General features: G+C 37.3%; 1 pseudogene; it reads left to right on the forward strand.

Annotated features, from left to right (window-relative positions):
* Positions 1 to 2,129: 2,129 nt before the first annotated feature.
* Positions 2,130 to 2,228, forward strand: LOC141645154 (small nucleolar RNA R71; annotated as a pseudogene).
* The last annotated feature ends 4,847 nt before the right edge of the window (positions 2,229 to 7,075 follow it).

Here is a 7,075-nt window from a genome sequence, read left to right on the forward strand (position 1 = left end):
TGTCATGTTGCGGTAATAGGGAACAAGTGAAGTTTTGGGTTAAATTAAGGATTTTGTGGTATAGGTTAGGTGGTGTGACGAGAGAAGTGAAGTATGAGAGTTGTTTAAGTAAGTGAGCCTTGGGTAGGTGCATGGCGAGTGTTTAGATTATAGGTGGTTATCTTTGACATGCGACGGTGATGAGGATTATGAAAAGATATATCTAGGATTTAGTATTAGTGAGTTACGAGGACGTAACATTTATCTTAAGAGGAGTAGGAGACGATAAAAGAGAGTTTCATGGTGGTGCATGTTGTAATATAATTGGAAGTAGAGTGTTAGCGTAGTGTAAAGGAGGGAATTGTTTTGTGGATAATACTTATAAAAGGCCATGGCCGTGCTTGTAGTAGTGTGATGCTTGAGTGTGGGAATATTTTATATAGTGTTGATTTGAAGGATGATGTTATGAGTCTGAGTAAACTTCGAGGACGAAGTTCCTTTTAAGGGTGGTAGAATGTAACATTCCGTTTGATGTCTAGGAGTGTCTTGATTTTGGATTTGATAGTGGATGATATTATGGAGCTAGCAGTGTTAGCGGATGGTGGTTGGTTATGTATGAAGTTGGTGTCATGAGAGATATATATGTGGTGGATACGATATCGTGAGTCATGTTAAGGAAGTAAACATAGTTGGTGGAGTGGGTGTTAAGAGTTCATGTTTTATGTTTGGTCGAGTTGTTGAGTTCTTAGTTATGTTGTTGTGTCCGGTCGAGTTAGTATGGTTGTTTTTGAGTATGGGTTGAACTTCGGGGACGAAGTTCTTTTTAAGGAGGGAAGACTGTAATACTCCGTATTTATAAGTCTTGGGGTACTCTATCGAGTAGCCCTTACTCTGTCGAGTAAGGGCAAGTGGCGAAATAAAATAGTTTCTGACCTGTTGGGTACTCGATCGAGTAGCTGGGGTACTCGATCGAGTAAGGGGGTACTCGATCGAGTACCTTGGGTACTCGATCGAGTGTCCGGTTTTACGGGTAGTTTTCTCGGGTTTTGTTAATTATGCGATTAATGTATTTAAACATATTCGTCATTGTTTTAAATCACTTTTGCAAAACCTAAAACCCTGTTTAAGAGAGAAAGCAACCACTTCATCTTCCTAATCGCATTCTTAGCAATTCCCGGAGTTCAGACGGTCGGTTCTTGTCGTTTTTCGTGTCGTTGGATTCCTTGCGTCGAGGGTAAGCTTTTAATATAGTTTTTATAATGTTTTGTTAAGATTGGTTAAACCCTATTTTAGGAATTGGGGGTTTTGGTGTGTAGTTTGTGATGTGTAGTCTTTATGTGTTTGTATGATAGGAGGAGAATTCGTAGAGGAGCCGTTTTGATACAAACAGAGATACCGTCTGCGTGTTGTGCTTTCCAGGTAGGATTTCCTACTCAGTATTAGTCCCATAATGGGATATTGGTGATGTGCTGTAGTTAGTTGTTTGATATGATGATTGTGATTGTGATTGTGATTGTGATTGGTTGTCTATGGCTCTCGAGATGCGTTCTCGGCTGAGTGGGGTCACTTGCGGGAGTGACTTCACGCCCTAGTTTCGCCCTTCGTGGAACCCGCCACGGGAGGGGATGTGCACATTAATGGGACAGGGTTATCGCTCGTACGATGAGCGGGGCTTAGGTGGGAACGGCTGCGGTCCCCCATCGGTAATGGGTCCAGGGGACAAGATTGAGATGATGGGTGTTGGTGGTGTTGTGTGTGTGTGACAGTTCAAATTGTCTGTTTGCCTTATTATTGTTATCTATATTGATTGTGTGATTAGTACGACCCGGTGTTGTTTTGTAAACTGCGGTGATCCATTCGGGGATGGTGAGCGAGATATTGAACAGGTATAGAGATGAGTACTGGGATAGCTGGGATGGCCACGACATGATGATAGAGTCTTCCGCTGTAGTTTAGCATTTATTTACATTTCAGTTGATAACAGATAGTTTGGAATAATGTATCGTACTTTGGTTTGGTTTGAGGATTGTATTTATTCATTAAACTATTTATAATTAAACGTTGTTTCTGTTTTGTCTATTTGATTATCATACCTCGGGCAACCGAGATGGTAATGTCTTCATACCTGAGTGGTCCTGGTAAGGCACTTGGAGTATGGGGGTGTTACAAATTCCCTTAAACCGCTCCCAAGCTTCATACAAAGATTCTTCATCCCTTTGCTTAAAACCCGTAATTTGAGCTCTTAGCATGTTAGTCTTTTCCGGTGGGTAGAACTTTTTGTAGAAAGCTAGAGCCAACTTCCTCCAAGAATCTATTCCGAGAGTGGCCTTGTCAAGGCCCATCAACCATTGTTTTGCGGTGCCGATTAGAGAAAAAGGAAATAAGACCCATCGAATTTGGTATTGAGTCACACCGGTTTGAGAAATCGCATCACAATAGTCGCAAAAGGTTTCCATATGAGAATGAGGGTCTTCACTAGGCATCCCCCCAAATTGGCTCCTTTCGACTAATTGGATAAAGGCGGATTTGGCAATAAAATTTCCGGTTAGATGTTGTGGTGTGGGAGTACCATTGGGTAGGTTGTCCTCGGTGGGTACGGAATGTGACGAAAATTTAGGCATTGTAGGTTGATTTTGTGGGGTATTTTGTAATGGGTTCTCCTCTCCTTCTCTTGCAAAAGGGTTGGTGAACTCAATAGTTGGTTGAACAACCTCACTAATACCTCTCAAATTCCTCCTGACAAATATCCTATTGTTCGTCAAGGTTCTTTCAATTTCACGGTCAAAAGGTAACAAATCACCTTGTGATCTTCTAGACATGCAAAATATCAAACAACTTGAAAACAATTAGAACAAACCTTGAGGAGTTTTACTTCCCCAAGGCAAAGAAAGACACAACAAATAACAATAAAAGAAAATCTAAATCAAGTAAACACCGTCCCCAGCAACGGCGCCATTTTTGATCGGTCCGTTTCGTGTTCACAAATAAATAGATGTGGTCGTTGGGTCACGTCCGAATCAAAACACAATTTATAGCTTCACAAACAACTCTACAATTAGTAAAGAGGCAAGTAAAGGTCGGATCCCAAGGGACGGGTATTGAAATGAGATTTCTATTGCAACTAGTGGTGTCTTAGGGGTGTCACAAATTGGGTTGATGTAGAAGGTCAGTAAACTAAAATAGCAATGGAAATAAACAAGCAAGATGAATTAAAAGGGGTGTAAACAATTGATAAAAAAGCACTAGGGTGTCATGGGGTCATATGGGATTCATGGGAATTGATCATACAAACATGTTCTCAAATTATAAGCAAGCAATTATTGTTGTGATGGATTGAGTTGGGTTATATCTTACAACCCTAGGAAAGTTTGGGTCCCGGAGCCGAATCGATTAGATTGTACAACATCTACAAGTCGACTTAGTCTTCCCTACTCAACAACATGCATGGTCTAATGAGACTCGAGTTTGGTTATGTCTTACAAGTCTCATTGAAAAGATAGGAGATGGTGGTAAATGCAAGGATTCATAGGCTTAGCATTTCATCAAACATAACATGTGCATGAGTTGAGATCAAAACAAGCAAGCAAATAAACAATGAAAGCATATTAAATTAAGCATGAATTATTCCCCATGTTGGTTTCCCCTAATCACCCATTAACCCTAGCTAGGTCACTACTCACTCATTATCATGTTGATCATGCTAGCAAGGTTGTCAATCATACCAACAAAAGGAAACATGATGAATAAATGAAAGTAATTGACAATAATTAAAGAGGGATTAAGAGAATTATACCTACTAATGATTCCAATAATAAAGCAAAGATAAAAGAAGTACTTGATGCTTGATTGAGAGGTTGTCAATCTCCCAATAATAACCCAAATAATCTTCAATTACCCAAAATAAAGGATGAACAAAAGAGAGATTAAGGAAATAAAACTTGTATTAGAACTTGATTAATTGTTGATTACAATACTAAAGAGAGATTTGATTGATATTAACTACTCTAATTATTGATAAGAAGAACCTCCTCTTCTAATTAGACTAATGGGGTATTTATAGTGGAAATTAGGGGGATGCATTAGGGTTAACTAAGGGCTAAACTAGTAATTACACTTTTTAGATTGAGCAGGGAGGAGCCGGTATTTTTCGAAGGAAGGGCTTCTTTCTTTGTAGCTTGGAGAAGACGAAATTGCGCTGTACAGGAATCCGGGCGGATTGGAGTCGAAACGGGCGGATTCTGGCGGTGGAACACGGGCGATTTTGGAGGAATCCGGACGGATTCTGGTGATGGCAAACCCGAGCGTCTTGGGATGAAACCGCACGGATTGTGCATGTGGAGGACGGCCGGATTGTAGACAATCCGCACGGATTGTGCCTCAGCAACGTTTCTTCTTCTTTTCTTCCCTTTTCTTCATAAATTCCTTGGGGATTTCCTTGGGGACTCAAGGATCCTTTCTCAACATTGCTCATCTACTATAATATGTACAAAGGCCTTCTAATCTTGTCTCTCCTTGATGCTTGGTCATTGAATTCGATCAATTTAGTCTCGTTTTGCCATGAAAATGCAAGATTTGCACTCCTTTCCTACCAAGGGATCAAAATCTCAAAGAATATGCAAAACAAAGAACTAAAGACAATAAATGACCCAAATATGCACTAAAAAGCATGGGAACAAGGCTAATTCGGGGGCTAAATATGCGCTAATTATGGTCACATCAACTCCGCTGCTTCTCGTTCAGCACGTGTTAAGCTTCTAATGTCTAAGCACGTTCCCTCCTCATCCCATGATCGTCTCAGTGGTATCTCTCTTGATTGGATTATTGATACGAACGCTTCCTACAACTATATAAGCTAATCTTACCAATCCCATAATCCTATACAATCATAAAAACACAAAATAATCTATCAAAGGCAAGGGAGAAAGATCTGAAGGGAGAAAAGTAGAAGGATTTTATAAAGGTTTATCGTCTCAAGGTAAGATCGTCGTATTTTATATTTATATCGCGCTATTCAATTAAACTATCGTATGTACTGTTAGGTTCATATACCTATTATTAGACTCTTCTAAAAGTGAACTAATTAACATTTTAATATGAGTTCTTTAGATCTAGTGCATGCATTACTAAATTATAAATAAAATGAGAAAACAATGGTTCTTACATTGTTGTATAGCACGAAATGGGCACAAGTAAGGTCTCCTACCTTCACTTCTTCTTGAGCTATGATAAGTATTAGGATGATCCTCCAAGACTCTGTATTAGGATCCCGCCTTTTGATTGCACCCAATATTTAACCCAAAAATTACTACTAATGTTAACTAGATATTATCTAGTAATGTACCCTTTATAATTACTAATATTACCAATACTACTACACTAGCAATATATCAGAAATATTAGTATTTGAGTGGTTGTTAAGGTTTTTGCATGTGAAGAAAGATGAGCATCTTAGAGAGAACAAATATGAGGAAAAACTAGAACAACAAAGTGTTCTTCTCACTCTCAATTGTGCTGTCCAAATGCTCTTATGAAGAGCATTTTGGTTTTTGCATTTTCCTTTTGCAATATTCAATAAATGTAGGTGGTAGGCTTAGTGTATAAAGTATGTCATAAGATGTTGGAGCATCTTTTCAACAACAAAATGACAAAACCAAAAAATCAAGCATGCTCTCCTTTTGGATGGTACACTTGAGTGTATATGGGTCCATTTTTATCTTATAATATTTGTCCCACAAATGCTTATAAGTCTTATGTTTAATTATCTTAAATAATTAAATATTAATTTGATCATACAACAATTATGTGACAAATTAATAAACATATATTCACTTAACTTATTGAGTAATATATCAACATATAATGGGTCCCATAATAGCTAGTTAGTTAAATTTACAACCTCTTGTAAATGTAAATAACTAATTACCTCTACCTCGAAATATTTATAAAACCTCAATATAATTTAGTGAATTAATATATTAATCCACTAAATTGAATCTTATTTAATCACATTACAATAATATTCAAAAATCCAACTCATATGAATAAGGGATTAATTAATCAGTATCGAATACAATTAATTAATTATTTGTTCTCTCTAAGAGTGTCTCATAAAGTCTGTCTATGTGATCGACTAGTCATCCCATATGACCCTATGACACTTGAACTTGCCATCAATCGCATCACACTCTAGTTACTTCGATACGTCACCTCCTTTAAGTAACCAGGGGCACATACTATGTCAATCCAGTTCGCTTCTATGGGGTTCCAATTGTCTCAATAAACCATTTGGATATAACAAAGTAATGGATAAGTTTAAATAAACTCAAACGATAAATGCGATTATCATATATGAATACTCAATACCCTATTACTACTTCATATCTCGTAATCTATAGTGTACATTTACACTAATTGATTTGCAATAAAAGCTTGGTAAATGGATATACCATGTATCCATACATTCCAACTTTATTAATTGCTATTTCCTTTTATTCAATGTTATTTCTAATAACATGTATTTATCTAAGTATATGTCTAGTCTTCTTACTAGACTTGGGCTCTTGTACTTGGAAGATGCTCCCACGGTTATTATATAACTTGTGATAAAAGTTTTGGTAGAGGGATCTATTCTCATTCCCTACGTTGATCATCTTATCACAATGCACTTAGATTCCGTTTGTAGAACTTGCAATGGTTGAAATTAAAACATTTCTCTAGTCTCATACTTCTAAGTCAATAAAATCAGCCTAGGATTTCGATAAATCCTTATAGGTTTGGAAACTAGAGTTTGTGCAACTCTTCAACACACAACTTATTATATTATCCAAACATAAGAACTAATCCTCAATTCTTCTCAAGAATCTTAAGGATGTTCTTTAAGGCTTTCAAAAGACCATCATTCAAATTAACTTGTTATTGACATATTATGCTCCAAGCATATGATTCATCATGGTATGTGCATATAATGGCATACATAATCGTTCTAATGGCGGAAACATTAGCAATCCATTTTATGTGATCAACAACTTATTAGGTTCAGTGAATGACTATGACTATATCATAGTAGTTTCACTTTCATCAATATGAATAACCCACT

This window comes from Silene latifolia, chromosome 2 (assembly GCF_048544455.1).
Source record: "Silene latifolia isolate original U9 population chromosome 2, ASM4854445v1, whole genome shotgun sequence".
Taxonomy (NCBI): Eukaryota; Viridiplantae; Streptophyta; class Magnoliopsida; order Caryophyllales; family Caryophyllaceae; genus Silene; species Silene latifolia.